Source organism: Lineus longissimus, chromosome 1 (genome assembly GCF_910592395.1).
Source record: "Lineus longissimus chromosome 1, tnLinLong1.2, whole genome shotgun sequence".
NCBI classification, from domain to species: domain Eukaryota; kingdom Metazoa; phylum Nemertea; class Pilidiophora; order Heteronemertea; family Lineidae; genus Lineus; species Lineus longissimus.
In genome coordinates this window covers 12,691,188-12,710,888 of record NC_088308.1, presented here as the reverse complement: position 1 = coordinate 12,710,888, position 19,701 = coordinate 12,691,188, and the positions used below count along the sequence as shown (strand labels likewise).

General features: G+C 40.7%; 1 protein-coding gene and 1 long non-coding RNA gene across 6 annotated transcripts in view; one reads left to right on the top strand and one right to left on the bottom strand.

Annotated features, from left to right (window-relative positions):
- LOC135488430 (multidrug resistance-associated protein 1-like) overlaps nt 1-19,701 on the bottom strand; it is a 312,354-nt gene that overhangs the window by 103,493 nt on the left and 189,160 nt on the right. The gene's annotated exons all lie outside the window — the stretch shown is intronic.
- Nucleotides 9,137-10,694, top strand: LOC135488458 (uncharacterized). The gene is made up of 3 exons (XR_010446980.1): nt 9,137-9,364; nt 9,702-9,990; nt 10,325-10,694. It is a non-coding gene; the product is annotated as an uncharacterized LOC135488458 (long non-coding RNA).

Here is a 19,701-nt window from a genome sequence, read left to right as displayed (position 1 = left end):
ATTTCAAACCCAGAAAAAATATTGTTCCACTCCTTTGATTTTGGTAGGGGGGCCCTATGGAACAAATCCCCATAGGTTTCGTTTTCGTTGCAATTTCCCCCAGCTTTTGTGAAATATTGGCCAAATTGACTGGACTACTAGGGTGGATGACAGTTGTGAAGGTTTTATTTGAACTGCAGTGAATGAAGTAGTTGAGGGGTTCTTTTGTCACATCCGCTCTTCAATACCTTCAGTACCTTTGCTCCAACTGTGTTTAAGAAGGCCAGCGCAAAACTGCTCTTTCAATACCTTTAGTTTGATATCAATGACGTGACTGCCTTCCTCTAACGATGTTCAAGTTGTTTAGTGAGTCATAAAAGTATATCAGGGTAAACCTACTCTTAAACACTTTTAGTTTGATGTCAAACACGGATGACACCTTTCGCTAAACTGTCTCCAAGTAGGTCAGTTGGTAATGAAAATGGGTTAGCACAAACCTACTGTTCATTATCTTAAGTTCGATACCAAACACGACTACTTTAGCTATAATAATCTTAAAGTAGGGCAGAAGGTCATAAAAGTATGTCAGTGCAAATCTCTCCTTCATTACCTTGAGTTTAGATTAGTTCTTGTGACACTGCCCTATTCCCTCCCATGAGGCTACAATACAGTCTCTAGATTGTGACATGAGGCATGATGCCGTCTCTAACATCACCCTCTCTACTCTCATATCAATCAGGCTACAATGCGGTCTCTTACTTGATTGTAACATGAGGCATGATGCCGTCTCTTTCATCACCTGCTTCTCTCATATCAATCAGGCTACAACGACGTCTTACTTGACTGTGACATCAGGCATGATAACGTCTCATACATTACGCTCTTCTCTAATATCAATCAGGCTACAATTTGGTCATTTACTTGATTGTGACATCACCCTTTTGTCTCATATCATTCAGGTAACAATGCGGTCTCTTACTTGATTGTCACATGAGGCATGATGACGTCTCTTACATCACCATACCCCTTGCCTGACCTCTTCTGAAAAGGTGATTGACTTTCAGTTGCAAGTTGCAGGAAATTTTCATGTAGAAACAATATGGTTTCCTGGTATCAAGTGATCAGACGCAGTGCCATCTTTACACTGACAGATAAACTAAACATAAAGGACTCCAATTGCGCCGTGGATAATTTATTTTCTGAGGCTATTCCCTCTCTCTCGACCCAGGGTCGAGCGTGACAGTAAAGGGGTAGGAATTTTAACTCGACCTAAGGTCAAGCATGACACTAGTATAAGGGTTAAAGTTTGCATGTTCAAGAGTTTAGGTTTAATAGGCAAGCTTTATTTTCTAATATTATGATAAATAAAAATTCAGAGATGCCTATTCAATTTCAAGGCTTCTTTATTCAATCAACTTGTATAATACAGTAAAACAAGACCAATACGTGAAGGACATATCAGCTAAGATACAGCATCTTCCTTCCCGATCCTGTCAATCTCATGGCTGACTGGTTGATTGGTTTCGTTTCACCAGTTCCACAGCATGCACAGCAACACCACTTTGCCAGTGGAGACCACCGGAATGACTCGTAGATTATAGACTGCATCATCCTGTAAACATGAGAAAAAATAGCACTTTGTAAAATGAAATGGACAGGGCCATTGTGCTCACCTCATGTGGAGAAAAGATGGATAAAGAGCATGGTATTGTGTCATGTAGTGTTAGGTTTGATGTAGGTCCAAGTAATTACAATTTCCCCAAAATGGCCAATTTACAGTACATTCGACATCTGTGACCTTGAAAAGTAGGTAAAATCAAAGAAGACCTGGGTGACACATTGAATGGTTGTTAGAATTAGATGTACCTATGATATAAAATTGGTGCCAATCGGGCAAGTAATTACTAGGAATAATGGCATTTTGAAGAATTTAGGATTTGGCCCTCCCTGGAGGCCAAACGGCAAATCAGATCGCACCAAACTTCGGTACCTGAGATTACCTGACCAAGGGGTACATGTGTACTTAATTTGTGATCATTAGTCATTGCAGTTAAGAAACGTGCCATAGTTACGGCCTGACGGCCAAATTACGCCATTTGACCTCTGTGACTTGGACAAGAAGGTTAAATCAAAAACCTGTGTGACATATACTGTATGGTGGTTAGATGTACCCATAATATCAAATTGGTGGCAATCGGGCAAGAAGTTAAGGAATAATCACATTTTTAAGGTTTTTGGATTTTGCCCCCTGGTGGTGAATCATATTGGACCAGACTTCGGTCCCTGAGATCACCTGACTAAGGGGTAAATGTGTACCAAATTTGGTATCAATAGTCATTGCAGTTTAGAAACGTGCCATCGTTGCATCCTAATGGCCAATTTACACCATTTGACCTCTGTGACCTTGAAAAGTAGGTCAAATCATAAACCCGTATGATATATGATGTATCCTTGCAAGGAGTACCTACCATAACATTTTTATTGAAAATGGATCATTGATAAGAGACATATCACACTTTTTATGTTTTAAGTTTTAGCCCCCTGGTGGCCAAGTCATGACCGGACCGAGATTCAGTGTCAGAGTACCTCTGACCTAGGGGGTCATGTGTACAAAGTTTCAAGTTCATAGCACAAGCGGTTAAGAAACATGCCACACAGGATACGGACGACGACGACGACGGACACAGGGCTATCGTATAGACTCCCCTAACGGTGAGCCAAAAACACCATCAAAATAAGATATCTATTATCAACATTCCTGATTATGTTACAAAAACAATGAGTCGTCTGTGCTGGTACGCGAAAACCGTGAGAGGATAGACAGCCCTGTATGGCTTGCTGTTCACGTTGGTGATAAGGTAAAACATAAATGTACAAAAAAAGATCAAAACTTTTGTGAACAAGAGGCCCAAGGGCCTGGCGCTCAGCTGAGTTGTTGCTGCGTTGTTCGTATATATTACATTACTCGTCAAACTCTACTAAACTAAGGACTCAAAGCCTAAGGATATTAGCTTCTGGATGTGTAACAGTGAATTACGGTAGACTGGCGCAATCTACTTCAAGCAAGCTCCACCCTTGCAATGTGTGCGCAAACAGATAACCTAACCTATATTGGACCATCAATTCTACACACAGCAACATGATTCATCCTCAGCTGTTACCATGATGATGATGATGATCCTTTTCGCAAATTGGTCGTCTTCTGTCTTTCTTCCATACTTCAGTGCCACCGGATGTAGTCTGCCCTTGTGAAGGGATCCTTTCAGCACCGGGGCACAAGAATCCATGTGAATTGAATCACATGGAGAGACTAGCCCAATCACCCGCTTTTGGCTGGGTAGAAATGGGTAAATCTCGCAGACTGGACCTTAAACTCTACTGCAGACGTGTGAGGCCGGTCTGACAGATGAGTAAGTGGGGTCCACCTAATGCAGAAGGCACCAGTTTCCCTAACTAAAAGGGTAACATTAACCAAATGCTCTACCCAACTCTATTATTGCCTAAAGGCCTGTGTACACTAGTAAAATATTAGCAACATTTTTACATTTCCAGTTGCAACAAATGTTGCAAAAATGTTGCGTAGTGTGTACAGAGCAAAACGCGTCTTACAACATGTTGTAAAATTGTTGCAAATTAAATGCAATGCAATTCTTTGTTGCATGTTGTAAAAATGTTGCAAACTCTTCAGCCAATCAGAAATAGGATTTGCGTCATGTGATCTACCGGAGTTCATGTGACTTGAACAAGAAGCAGGTATAGCAACTCTCAAGTGAGTGTCTTGCTTCGTAGGGTGATGAAACCTTTTCTAGAAGTTTTTGTATGACGGCTTGTCAGTCAGCCGCAACTCCTTTAGGCTGCGTATCCATAGGCTGTTCCGTGCCCTGCACAACATTCCCTTTTTACCGCCTGGCGCGCCACACGGACAATGAACCTTCGTTGGTGTTATTGATCGTTCCCATAGGTTATGCCGTGTCACATTGCGGGCATATATGCACTGTGGATTGGGAATATAGGCCCATATTGGGATTGAACATGTCCATTCTTTTGCGAGTGAACAACACGGAAGCAATGTCTGAGGCGAAATTAATTCAAGAGGTTCATCAACGGGAACTACTCTGGGACCCCGAAACTGATGATTATCATAACAAGCACGAACCTGTAATTTGTTGCTTAAAAGTCAAGTTTTATATACATGTACATGTCAATTTGATGTTGCAAGTGAAAATACAAGTTACTTGTATTTTCATTTTCAATATTCATAAGAAATTGTCTTCTGAAATAATGACAGCGTACGGATAAACGCGATTGACCGCTGCGAAATGAGGACTACAAAGGCCTACATGACCAAAAAGGAATATCCAATGGAGACGCAGGGCATAGTGCCAGGTCACAAGGCTGTTACGCCATAACGCCACACTACACAAGGGCATACCCTATGGATACGCGGCCTTAACAGGCAGTGGTATGCCCCATCATCCACCCTCATTTTGATCCAGGGCCTGGTCCATATTCTCTTTGGTTATTTCGCCGCCTCTTCCGTCTCTCAACAATGACAGCTAAAATTGCTGCAGAAGCACTCAAAACACATCTTCTCTCCTTGGAATCATCCATTTTCCCTCCAAAATACCTATTTCCCTTTGTTCCCACTAAAAAGTTTGCAACAATTTACCAACATGTTGTAAAAATGTTGCTAATTTGTTGCAATTTTGTTGCTAGTGAACACAGGGCCTTGAAGGGCTTGTTGCAAAATTGTTGTAAAAATGTTGGTAAAATGTTGGTAAAATGTTGGTAAAATGTTGGTAAAATGTTGGTAAAATGTTGCTAATATTTTACTAGTGTACACCTAAGTCAAGTGAAACTCTTAACAAACCTTAGCAGAATGCCACCATTGAAATGTTGATAATAATGATAGCAAGTAAAAACTTTAAACAGATAGACTTGATTTTTTTAGCCAACTGCCACATGCGGTTTTCTTTATTTAGTAAATTTTGAGGTAAGTATTACAGAATGAAATACTTGAATACTAGAATTGCCTGGCTCTTCTGATGATTGCACTGGTGAACACCGAAGTCGATGGGATGTGCAAAGTCATAGCTCGATCCTCTCTCTTGGTCATCTTTGAGATGTGGTCACCAAATATGTTCAAATGCAGCTGCAGATCATTCCTGTCCTGCAAAACATGATGAGGAGATAACATTTTAATTTTGATAGAATAGGTAAGCTAGCCAAGTTTTATATCAAATACAAGGCCAACAACAACTGATAAGGCGCTAGGCCTAGGGCCGAATGATCAAGGAAGTTCATTGATATGATTGAGAATACATTGTGATAAGAGTGATGAATCGGCCCCGTTTGAAGCATTGTGCTATGTACAGTGTGCAAGTGTCAGTGTGTATCCGCTATCGCATTTATTGTTTGTTGACATTTCAAATCGCTGGAGTCGATCCTCAATTACACTGTTTATGTACATTGGCAACCTTACCCGATGATATCAGAACGATGTTTATTATTGTCTTGTTTATTCACATTAGTTCTGCTATGTGACAAGAGTTATTTGTTGAGAAATCCATGATTTAAAGCCGGACTTTGACATCGTTTCTCAGACCAACCAAGCTGCATTTCGCAGATCGTTTTTCAACGATCGTCGACGAACTATTTCAAATTAATCACATCCAATTAAACAATCCAAGCCTTCCCTAATGTCATCAACATGCAATAACACAAGAAGCCAAATATTATCGCCTATGAAATTGTGAATTTAATGAGAACTTACCTCTGAATTGACAGAACGCGATCTATTCCATAGCATGGTCTCCTTACGTCTGAACTGCGCAGACTCGAGACGTGACGTTCGCTGCACGTGTGATTGGACGTGGGATAACTCGCGCGAAATTTAAAATGCTCTTCTTGGGGGTGCTCACTAAATTGCGCCAGTAACACCACCTGGTGAGAAATTCATGAACCACGCCTATTGATAATGAAAGAGAAAGCTTTGCTCTATAAAATTAGATTTGATTCATGATCCCCAACTGAGAAATCAGCTGCTGGAAAAGTTTTTGGAAAATTTCGCTCGGTGCCACCTAGTGGCCAAACCGCTCATCCTGCCGGACCCACATTTGGTCTATTCAGGAGTCCTGAAGGGTCTCAACGCCTCAGAGGGAAAATCTATCGCCTATCCGCCATAGTTTTGAAACGTGCCTGTTTAACGGACAGACAGACAGACAGACAGACAGACAGACAGACAGACAGACAGACAGACAGACGGACACTCATCCTACCATTTACTCATATGAATAGCTCAGCTTTTCAGCTGAGCTAAAAACTAGTGAACTGGTGGGGGGGGGATAAAATAAAATTAATAAATTTGAAAAAGTTCACCCTTATTTACTAACGTTCACCTTGGTAGAGTTTGGACACATGACTTGCAATGCATACTTTACTTCGCTGCACATATGTTGCAGTGTATTGCATTTGTTCATGTAGGGCCAACCGGTATCAGGTATGTAACTGTAATGTATGGTAAATAATGTAGGCCCAGTTCATGCAGCTCCTCGCGGTTTTCTAAATATTTGCTGTGGCAAGTCTACAGATACAAATAAATTATTTGATGATAAATTAATTTCGAGTTTTGCTAATTTGGTGATAGGGGGCGTGTTTTGAGATTTTCCTGCCAGTTGGCTGAAAAGAGTGGAAATATCAATGTCTGTCTAATTTGTCGATTATCAGAATATTTCCGTGGTCAACTACCAGTTTACTTTTCACCATTCACTTGCCCGACTGTCCGGAATATCATATCAAAATTTGAGATTCACAACCCCACGCAGTATTTGATGCTTCGCGGTCAAAAAATTGACAATTGAAATGCTAAAAGGCTTAAAAAATCAATGGTGGTCTTGCCTCAACTATCTAAGGTGTACGATATCATTGTTATTTTGACAAGAAACATGAGAAAACGTCAACTTCTTGTGAAGCGGTCCGCCATGTTTGTTGCGTTTGGGTTTCTTTTGATTACGTCGGTGATGTTTATAAATACAAAGACGCTATTCTTATAACAAAGTTTTGTCTGGATTTCAAAGTCATTCTCCTGCAGTTGTTATATTTATGTGTGACAGATAATTGTGAAGTATTATGATTATTTCATTCTGATGATTGGGAAGAATTTCTTGCAACACTGTTTTGTGTATAAAATGTACTAGGCCTATGGCGTTCATGTGTGTTTTGATCTTCGACTTCGACTCAATGACTGAGCAAATTTAATGAGACAGAAAGCCAAAAACAGTAACACTTCCTATGTTAACAAGCTACGGGAGTCATTCTATACTATGACTTTTCAAATAACAGTTGTCATGGCCAATTGTACCTAGCAAATCAAGAGAAAATACAGATAAAACTCACCCTGGTTTTCTGTCAAAACGTATACCATACGTAGATGAACTGAGCGCATGAATCTGGGTTTCTCTACGTGTCTTTTATCAACAATATTAACCACTTAACTGTGCAGGACAAGATATCTCGTCATGCACATGTGCACTGCTACTGGGTATGACGAGATATCTCGTAATACTGTTGTAATTATTTTCTAGTAGTCATATCAGTTCTATGCAACACCATGATCGTCAATGGGGATTCCCCGAAGTTCGTCGATGTTTAGTCTCAAGTTTTATTGAGGTTTGGCAGCACTGTCGGCGATTTCCCGGAAATGGCAGCGCCACAAAAGGTGAGGCGTGTTCTGGATGTCAATCTTTTGGATCAGTGATGATAATGGCGGGCATCTGCTAGGTGGTCGCCGTGGCAACCCAGTTCAAGCACGGGTAATTCAAAATCAACCTCCTTGGACAGAAAATTGACAGCGTCGTGACAGGTTTCAGTTTACTGCTGTACCAGGGTGGAAGGCTAATGTTGCCGATAAGGATGATCCAGTGCAGTACTTTGAACTGTTTTTTGATGATGACATTTAGCAGTTACTGTAAAACACCCAAAATGGTAAAAAATGAGACTTTATTGCCTAAAACACAAGTTGACATACTATTTCACATGTTTCTGTAGTAAATCTAGCAAAGAAATGGCCAGAAATTACAAGGCATTGTGTTATAAGGTGAATGAAACATACTTACTGAAAAAAAATTGTATTTTTCGCCTAATTTATCCCCCACTGGGGGTTGGTTAACAGAAAAAAAATTCCACAGTTAAGTGGTTAATAAGAATTAGACAAAATAACCCCACAAAACGACATGTTGACATGAGAATCAAAAAATAGGGAAATGCCACTTTCTAACTGCTTGTTATGAAACATTTAGATTGGAACTATGTTTTGAAGTGAACGTACACACTCTGTATACATTCGCAAAATGGCCATCACTTTATCAGCCTCGGCTTCAATGCCTTATGTGTGGCGCGTTCAGTACGGTAGACGGTAATAAAGGCACTGGAAAAAAAGGCACTGGAAAAAAAGGTACGGAAAAAAAGGTACGGAAAAAAAGGCACTAGGTAAAAAAGGCACTGGAAAAAAGGCACTAGGTAAAAAAGGCACTAGGAAAAAAAGGCACTGGGTAAAAAAGGCACTGGAAAAAAGGCACCAGGAAATCACTGGGTAAATGAAATGGCCAGGGCCATTGTGCTCACCTGTCGATATGAAAGGGAGAGTATGAGGAAGAACTTGTCATTGTTAGGGGTTAATCAAGCAATAGTTGTGGGATGGTGTAGTTTGTCTTGAAAAAGTGGAGTTAGTCGTATTGTTTTCCGCGTGCACATGTTACTGACGTTGGAATAAGTGAATCGTTATTTGTGGGAGAAGCTTACCCAGCTAGCAAAACATATGGGAACCACATGGGTTTTACCTGGGCAAGCAGGGTCCCATCTGGCCCACATGTAACCCATGTGGGACCAAGATGGTTTATCTCACATGGGATTTCACCATGTGGGGCCCATATGGGAAAGCCCATATGGGTTTTGAGTTATGGGCCCCATGTGGGTTTGCGATGGTTGATATGGGGATCTATTGAGAATTGTAAGCCCAATGTATCCCATATGAACCCCATATCAATCCCACATCCGAGAATTTCCAATTATATGTTTTAAAAATAAAGGGTTTACATGAGGCCCATTCAAGATTATGATAATGAAATATGTTTTATAAAATTTATGAGTAAAGCTGGCATTTTACAAAATTTGTTTGGCGCCAAAGCAAATCAAAATCGTCCCCATTGGCCTCCGAGTGCATCGTGCGTCTCCAATGGAGCTGAAAGAGCTGATGGGGACGAGTATTGTCGCCTCCTTGCACGCCATTGTCAGCCGCCATATTTGATTTTGTTCTTCACGCCAGTATTCAAAAAGCAGAGAAACTTTCCCATAATTTCATTGATTAGAATAGTTTTTTGTTTGCCAGGTTAGTTGTGACCTTGTCTAAAGCACCAATCTTGATGTTTGTGTGCTTTATATACATTCTTTCAATACAATCCTGCAGATTCTTTGATGTTTTTGTTGTGATATCCCGTTCGTTGTAGGCTCCTAGTGTACTGTAACTGTACATGCTACACTGTTACTGTACATTTAACTGTGTACATTTATGTACGTGAAAATACACTGTGCAGTGTGTCTTGCCTACCTGTTTTGCTGTTTTATCATGATCATGTATTGTAGGCCTGTGTAGTGGTACTCATAGCCTTGTCAGAAAACTATTGTGATGTACATAATACTGTTACACTATACGTCTTGGGTTTCAGGAAGTGTTCGCAAACATGCCTATCAGAAGCAGTCAACAGACAAGGCCATCGCAGAGAAAATGTCAACATGGTTCACGAATGCGCGTGATCGAGGACTAGGAGGAAAACGTGCGGCGAGAGGAGTTGAAGTCGTCAATGAACAACAATTGCCAGGTGGAAATGACCCTGCCCTGCCAGAGCCACAAAACACTGATAGTGACAATTAAGAATATTATATAACCATAGTGATGAACAGTGACTTGCCAAAACATGGAAATGCAGGACAAAATCTCAGGTTTTTGTTTGCCAGGTTAGTTGTGACCTTGTCTACTAAAGCACCAATCTTGATGTTTGTGTGCTTTATACACTTTGTTTCAATACAATCCTGCAGATTCTTTGATGTTTTTGTTGTGATATCCCGTTCGTTGTAGGCTGCTAGTGTACTGTAACTGTACATGCTACACTGTACATTTAACTGTGTACATTTATGTACGTGAAAATACACTGTGCAGTGTGTCTTGCCTACCTGTTTTGCTGTTTTATCATGATCATGTATTGTAGACCTGTGTAGTAGTACTCGTAGCCTTGTCAGAAAACTATTGTGATGTACATAATACTGTTACACTATACGTCTTTGGTTTCAGGAAGTGTTCGCAAACATGCCTATCAGAAGCAGTCAACAGACAAGGCCATCGCAGAGAAAATGTCAACATGGTTCACGAATGCGCGTGATCGAGGACTAGGAGGAAAACGTGCGGCGAGAGGAGTTGAAGTCGTCAATGAACAACAATTGCCAGGTGGAAATGACCCTGCCCTGCCAGAGCCACAAAATACTGATAGTGACAATTAAGAATATTATATAACCATAGTGATGAACAGTGACTTGCCAAAACATGGAAATGCAGGACAAAATCTCAGGTTTATTCAATGACATTGGTGCTTTGACATTGTTGATACTCAGTATCAACTGCAATTCATTATAGAAATCAAATAAATATTTTCATTTTTTTATCATACATTTTGTTTCGTTTTTCCATTCTCAATGAACTCAACTCAGTGTCCCCATGCAATCCCTTTTTGAGACAACGTGTCTGGGGATGACATAGACTATTCAAAGAAGTGTAGAACACATCAGACCAGGTGGGCACTAACTGGGATTTACAGGGGTTTAAGGTGGTGCTTGCCCATGCAACCCCCACGTCATACCCAGTTACCCCACTTTGCCCAGATGGTACCCACATGGGCGTCCACGGTGCAAAACACATATGGGCCCCACATGGTTGAAGTGGGCCCCATGTTTCCCATCTGGGCCCCATATGGTTTGTTTAGATGGGGCCCATATTGGCAACCCAGATTGCCCATTTGGCACCCAAATGGGTCCCATGTAATTTGCTAGCTGGGTTAGAGATGTTTTCTGGCCAATTAAAACGGGTTAACATGTGTCTTATCTATTCGGTGACTATTGAAAATAAACAGCGCATTTACATTTTGTAAAACCTGCTGTCATTGGTCGAAATTTCAAATGAATGGGATGTACCTGTGGAATTGCGTGTGAATACGCTATCATGAAAGGAGTATTTATCCTCGGCTTGCGATTAGAGAGAAATGTTGAAAAATATGATACAAGAACAATTGAAGCAAGGAATGCACAGTATAGAATATGATGTACTGAGTAACTAGGTAGCAGTTTGTATTCATTTTTGAGACAATAACATAGTTACAAGACAGCCCTATAGTCGGATTCATAAGTAAATGTCACTGCCCTTTTGGGCCGCTGCGCAAAAACTACTGGGCCGATTTCTTCAAAGTTTGGTTTTTCTTGAATCTAATTTCGGGACCCAAGAGGATTTTCATATTTCAGTAACCATGGTTACGAAATAATTTTTTGTATGTATTGGTGTACATTGACGTAGGGCCCAGTGTATTGATTTTGACATTTTCTCCTCTGTACTGCTTATTTCTGGATGCATTTTGCTGAAATGTTCAGGTTAATTTTTTTTCGTGTGTATCTTTAAAGCTGCCAAGTTTCATTTAGAACTATCCATCAAAAAAAATCGGGCCCTCCAGATTCCCCCAAAATGGCCAAAGGGCTCCAAAGTTGACAATTTTTTCTTTATAATTTGCAAATCTCTTACCTGGAAATTGTGTTGGGTCCCGAAATTAGATTCAAGAAAAATCAAACTTTGAAGAAATCGGCCTAATAGTTTTTGCACAGCGACCCAAAAGGGCAGTCAGTGACATTTACTTATGAATCCGACTATAGGCTAGCTAGCCTAGGCCTAACTATAAAAGCACTGATGACAGCTGCGCTACACTTTCATCATTATCATCATCTACTTTAGTCAACCAGCTCAGATGACCTTTCTTGGGGCAGTGATCGGTAACGGTGAACTCCTTCCGACCCAACAGGCAAATGTTTACATTCGTGTCTCCGTGTATCATGGATTCATGTGTATACTAACACCGTTGTTGTGTTGACACACTGACTGACTCTGACTGTGTACATTTCTACAGCGACGAAAAACGATCACAAAAATGGTTCTTTTTAAGCACTCGTGACATGTTTACAAAAATTAAAGCAAGTGTTTTTAGTAGAGGTTTACCTAATGAGTAGCGTCTGGGTGATTATAAACTATTAACTTGTGTTTAAAAGCCCACATTGTAACGAAAGGTTCCGGCTTGACGCTAATCTCCAATGACGCCAGCTGCCATTTTGCCATACTCTCGAAACTTTGGGATCGTCAAATGCAATGGAAATCACATAATTTCTGACACACACTGCTACAATTCATCATTTTATTGTTCTTTCACAGTATTATTACGCCACCCCGATTCGCAAGGCAGCTTGTACCAACTGGCTCTGCATTGACTATCCCCATCCCAAGCCGAAGAACAGTGTGACAAGTTTCTCATTTTACCTTCCAATCACAGTCAAAATTTTCTAAAACAACCGGCAATGAGGACAAACTGATAATCTCAAACCAATCACAAGAATGTAATCAACACATACGACCTCATCCGAAGAGCGGATGATTAAGTTTTAGCATTGATTCAAGGTGATTTAATTCCTTCTTCGTCTCGCTTCAAATTCATAAAATGGCTGTCTTCCATACTTGTAGTATGCAGATCTAGTGGCGCAGTACAACACTGCGCATCTGGGATACCCGACGGATTGCCTCGAACCGCGAAATTCAAAACTGCTGGCAATGTGCCAACTGACATTTTTGCACAATACCGCCACCTAGTGATATGAAACGAAATTAATCTATTTAATATCGTAACCTCTATATCAGGCCAACCTCTAAAACTTCATTTCAAACTTCAATCTGCTGGAATAAAGAAAATGGGCTGTTTTAACTTTGACCTACTTATACCTGAATAGTAGGTCACACTGACCTAAATCCGTGTCAACATGTAGAGATGCCCAATAGGTGTCTACATATCAAATTTAGAGAGTCTATGACCAATAGCAAAAAAACGTGCCATGATCAAAGAAATTTTAGAGTTCGACCTCTGTGAACTTGAAATGAAGGTCAAATCAAAGACCTGTCTGATATGTGATGTACCTTTATTAGATACACCCACCATAAAATTTTCATCGCTCTAGCTTTAACCATAAGCTTCAAAATGACAAAAATAGGTTTTCAAAGAGCAACCCCTATATGGCAGACCAGCAGTCAAATTGCGCTGATTTTCATTCTGAAGGAAGGTCTTGCCTAGGGGTACCCACACACCAAGTAGGGGGTCAAGCGGTTAAGAAACGTGCCACGATTTTGTCAAAAGTTAATGACGGACGACGACGACGACGACGGACGCCAGACGCCGCGGTATCGTATTAGCTCACCTGACAGGTGAGCTAAAAAGGCACTGGAAAAAAAGGCACCAGGAAATCTCTAGGTGAAAAATTCATTTGGGGTGCCCCCCCCATGCATTTCTATATGTGTAATGTGCTATGTGTAATGTGCTTCCAAGTCTTTCTCACCAATAAAACTGCAATGAGACTCATCAAGAATGTTTTGCTAGATGTCAATAGCCACTCTTGTGATAAACTATTGTATCTTGTAGAAATAGGTTATTGGTGAGGAAACCCTGAATCTCATTTGATTAAACTACTGGAACAAATCGGATGATCTTTGTATCATTTTTTGCCTATCCAAGCTAGTTTTTCTGGTCGGAGGGTACTGAAAATAGGCTGTTCCGTTTTTTTGGACCACCCAGTATTCCGTTGATGTAGAAAAAAACTACACATAGAAATGCACATAGAAATTTTTTGTTTTTATTTTTATCTATGTAGTAGAGCTTTCTCAGAGATTTCCCATACATTTTTTCTGGTGCCATTTTTCCAGTGCCTTTTTTACCTGGTGCCTTTTTTCCAGTGCCTTTTTTACCTAGTGCCTTTTTTTCCTAGTGCCTTTTTTCCCTAGTGCCTTTTTTACCTAGTGCCTTTTTTTCCAGTGCCTTTTTTTCCGTTCCTTTTTTTCCAGTGCCTTTTTTTTCAGTGCCTTTATTACCTACATTCGTTCAGTACATTACAGAGACAGGTAGGATCAAGGCTGTTTTGCCACTTTTAACCAGACGACAATTTCCAGCTTAAAATCTGCCAATTACTGCCAATTATGGGGCGTTTAGTCTTTCTGCTATGAATAGCTATAATCCTATCGAAACAAGAGCTCAAAATATTGGTATCCTGGCACATTTTCTGGCCCAGCAAATTCAGATGAAAATGCAACTATTTTGCTGGAACTATTTTCGGCCAGCTCCAGTATAAACCATAAGCTCTGCTGGAAGCCAGCGTAGCTAAAAAGGGCCGGACACATTTTCCAAGGGGACATTATTTAGCTCTGCAATGGATTCTGTTAGTTTGCATCAGACTCCAATTCAAATAATTCATTTTCTCCCAGTTTTAGTTTATAATGCATCTAATGGTTTGTGTAGGGACAGAGATAACATGACATGCCATGGAGTAGCACATTGCTGTGTTACACAGAGCGACTTAACATGGTGTTCAGTCATGGTTATAAGTATAGAGTATTTTGGTGACAAAGTCCCAACCAGAATGCAGGGAAAAGTGCACTTAACCCATATGGAGGCAAGCACTTACTATTTCTAAACCCTGAACGGGGCAAGGCATTTCAGGTAATGGCACCCAATTCAGAAAAACAACAATAACAACACAATGAACCAAGTTTGCGGATATTTGGAATTGGGTACTCAATCTATAATTATTATTCTGTGTTCTCCTCTGGCTGTCGGTAAGCCAAGACATCCAGGATCGTTAACCGTTACACGTTTCAACACCTTCCTTCTTAATTAATCCTTTCCATTGTTTTATAATGTCTATCTATTAAGCTGTTTGACCCCTTTTATGAACTTCCTGATTAGCACCTGGTTACTAGGCCCCTGCCCTAGGCCCTGTCTGTAATCTTGTATTGATACCGCTGTGTACTGATTGGTTGTTTCCTTAATTACCGAGTGCTAGTTGGTTCAGAGCCTGATATTTGGGCTGGGCTATTTACCCATTAGGGGTGACAGTAATTTATAGGTATAAAGGTTGATGTTTAGATGTTTTGATAAAGTCCTGGCAGATCCAGAAATCAACTCGTGAAAGGTCTGTCATACACGCTCTGTAGCTAAACAAGATATTCTCTTGAAAAGCGCCAGAGTCTTTTGCCTTGCGATGTTTCGGAGTTGTTTGTAAATGAGAAGTTTGAGTGATGTGAGTAATAAATGATGTGAGTAGATATCCTAGTTGGTTTAGTCTTTGGGTTCGAGTTCAGAGTTGCGACGTTTAACCCATATGGAGGCAAGCACTTATTTCTAAACCCTAAACAGGGCAAGGCATTTGAGGTAGTGGCAACCAATTCAGAAAAACAATAATAACAACACATTAAACCAAGATAGACTCAATAAAGTATACATTTTCTAAAAGCTTATTGTGTTATCTGAATATTACTGATTTGATATTGAGAAAGAAACAGAGTTTAACCACTAATGAAACGGCCAGGGGCCATTGTGCTCACCGTAAGTATTTTTAGTAGACAGTTACAGAAAGTGCTACAGTATGTAGGCCTCTCATAATTTATACTTGCATCTGTGACCAGTTCAGAGCCGGCCCTGGCCAAGTGGTGAATCCGAGACTTGTGGTTCCAAGCTTGTAGAGTCTAGGTGAAAATGATAGTGAAGAAACGTGCCACTCCATGACAATGGTGAATATATTTTTAACTTTGACCTCAGTGACCCTGACAGGTAGGTCAAATAACAAACCAGGGTGATATGTGATGTAGACACATCCACCTGACCATAACAACTTCATCACTCGTTACACTACAGCAATCGGCAAAAAACGATTTCCAAGATGGCCGCCTAATTAAATCTATGGCACCAAATAAATCAAAAAATAAAGAAAATGTAAGATAGAACTCAGAAAAGAAAAAAGGAAAAGATGAAAAATAAAAATATTTTTGGCTGTCCTTGACCGGGGTTTGAACTCACGACCTTTGGATTGCCACAATACGAGGAAAAACCCACAAAACATGCAATTTCGGCCATATTTGAATTCCGATCTGGCTGAAACTTGGCATACAAATAGTGGCTTCTTAGATGCATCATTACACAAAATTAAAACTCTTTACATTGAACAACGACAAAACGTACCAAGAACGGTAAAGTTTTTAACTTTGACCTCTGTGAACTTGAAAGGTGGGTCAAATCAAAAACCCGTAAGATATGTGATGTATCCTTGCTGGGAGTACCTACCATGAAACTTTTATCAAAAACAAATCAGTAATAAGCGAGAAATCACACTTTTTGAGTTTTGAGTTTGGGCCCCCTGGTGGACAAGCAAGGAGGATACCGCGGTGACGTCACGGCTTTTCCAAGATGGCGCTGCATATTGTAAACAAACTCGATCCACGGCCAAGGGAAAATCAAGTCATCAAAAAAGTTAGATTTTTCGCATCAAGTCAGAGTTATTAGTACTTTTCTGCTATGAAATAAGTCTTCAGACAATAAGCTATCATTTGAATAATGAAAAGTGCTGTTTTGATGGGGAAAAATAGGGTTTTTTAAACCAAATAGCCGGCACCGATCTTCCAAAATCAGCGATGGTTTCAAAACAGTCTCCCAGATATGGGGCAATCTCTTCATTATCATAATGGGATTTGGAGGCATGTTTACAGATTTTACAAGTTCGAGACCTGTAATATCTAAAACTCGCATAGATCCCCATAGATCCCCTCTATTTGTCGAGTTAGCGCCCCAGTAAGATCATGCATTTTCGGACACTAGAACGAAATCTTCCTGCGGATATCGCGGTTTCGGTGATGATTTAAGGAGAAATTGACTGTTCTTAGAGTTGTATGGGACAGAAATGAGTTCATACTTCATGAATACATGAATATATTATGATATGGGTGGGCTTCTAAGTCAAAACAATAACAAACTCAACTGCATCTCTACTGTATATTGCGTAGTGTATTGCTTAGTGTATTTCGTAGTGTATTTTAGCGGAGACATTATTTCCGCGCTTTGGCCACGCGAAACGTCTTTTTTATTTGTGGAAGTTAATCTGCTCTGTAAATTTTATTTTACACAGGAAAAATCCATACTAGGTATTGCAATATTTCATGTCTATTGGTGTTTTTGTGTACAGGAGCGCACCAGACAGTGAGACGTGGAGATGTGTTCAGTGCTGGTGCTGTCAGTAGACTGAATCTGATTGGCCATAGCGATCACTAATATGGGTCGGGATCACGTGATGTGACGTCACCGCGGTATCCTCCTTGGTGGCCAAGTCAATAATCAGACCGAACCAAAATTCAGTGTAAAAGGTCAACTGACCTAGGGGGTCATTTGTTCAAAGTTTCAAGTTCATAACTGTTGCGGTTGAGAAACGTGCCATAGTTACACTCAAACGGCAAATTTACGCCATTTGACCTCTGCGACCTTAAAAAGTAGGTCAAATCCGAAAAATCGTGCCACATCTGAGGTAACCTTGCTAGGGGTCCCTGCCATAAAAATTTCATCAAAAACAATTTGCTAATAAGCAGGCTATTGCACTTCTTACTTTTTCTGTTTTGGCCCCCTGGTGGCAAAGTCAAGAATCAGATCAGGCTGAAATTCAGCTCCAGAGGTTATCTGATATAGGGGGTTATATGTACTAAGTTTCAAGCTCATAGCTTTGGTGGTTGAGAAACGTGCCATAGTTACACTCAAACGGCCAATTCACGCCATTTGACCTCTGCGACCTTGAAAAGTAGATCAAATTAAAAACCCGTAAGATATATGATGTATCCTTGCTATGAGTACCTACCACAAAAGTTTTATCGAAAACAAGTCACTAATAAGCGAGATATCACACTTTTTAGATATCCACATTTGGCCCCCTGGTGGCCAAGTAGAGAATCAGATCGGACAGAAATTTAGTGTCACGGGTCATCTGACCTAGGGGGTCATGTGTACAAAGTTTTAAGTTCATACGCCTTGCGGTTAAAAAACGTGCCACTGTTTTTGAACTAGGATACGACGGACGACGTCGACGACGACGACGACGGCGACGACGGACGACGGACACTGCGGTATCGTATAGACTCCCCTACGGTGAGCCAAAAAGGGACTTATTCACCAAGAAGGGCCCAGAGGGGTCAGCCAGGCAAACCAACCCTCACGCCCACAAACGTTCACCAATACACACTGTAGTACTCTGGATTGAAACAAGAGATGATATACTATCAAATAAAGTCATAAACTTAGCTCTTTTCCCTATACTGGATTTTATAATACATGTTTTTGTAGCGTCCTCCATAGCTGGTCTTTGCCCTCCCTCAGAAACCACACAAAAACCCAACAAGCGCTACGCAAAGCGAGCACACTATACGCCTGCCATAAGAGTAAAGGGTGGTTGGTCAGGGTGAAAAGTGTGTGAAGTAGCAGGTAAGCGGGAAATGGAAACAGGTCTTCGTGACCTTGACCTTTGACATTTTGACATCCAAATCAATAGGCTTCTTGGGGCCTATACTAGTGCCCCGCAAACCTGGTTTGGTGACTATACATGATATAGAATTTCAGTAATCGCGCGGACAATGAAAGGTAAGCAGAAAATGGAAACAGGTCTTCGCGACCTTGACCTTTGGACCTCCAAATCAATAGGCTTCTTGGGGCCTATACTGGTGCCCTGCAAACCAGGTTTGGTGACTATACATGATATAGAATGTCAGTAATCACGCGGACAATGAAAGGTAAGCGGAAAATGGAAACAGGTCTTTGTGACCTTGACCTTTGACCTTTGACCTTTTGACAACCAAATCAATAAGCTTCTTGGGGATATACTAGTGCCCTGCAAACCAGGTTTGGTGACTATACATGATGTAGAATTTCAGTAATCGCGTGGACAATGAAAAGTTAACGGACCGATGGACAGACGGATGGACCGCCCGACAGACGGACACCGAGCGCCATACCATAATACGCTCCGGAGCGGGCGTATAATAATAATAATAAAATCCATCGAAAAGACGAAATTGAATACACAATGGCAAGAAAACATGCATATTGGTCATTCTTCACGGCTGCACAGTGATAACAGATGACGTTATGGGGATTCCCCACTGTGGCGGTGATTCACATAACATACGGAATTAGCCGTAGGTGCCTGTTTTCAGCGTTTTAATAGGCTACGGCGTACTTCGTAGGTGCCCCCATATGGATTTTATCACCGTGCATTCGTGGAGAATGACCAATAGGCATGTTTCTCGCCTTTGTGTGTTTGCTCTCATCTTTTCGATGTATTTTTTTTGGTTTTTTTGTATGGTTTCTGAGAGAGGGACCAGTCCAGCTATGGAGGATGCTATGGAAACATGAATTCAGGGTTAGTTCAAAATATTGGTATCCTGGCACATTTCCTGGCCCAGCAGCAGTAAATTCTGATGAAAATGCAACTATTTTGCTAGAACTACTTTCGGCCCAGCCAGCGTAGCTAAAAAGTCAAAAGTGGGGCAGGGGTGTTATAAGCTCAACCATGCTA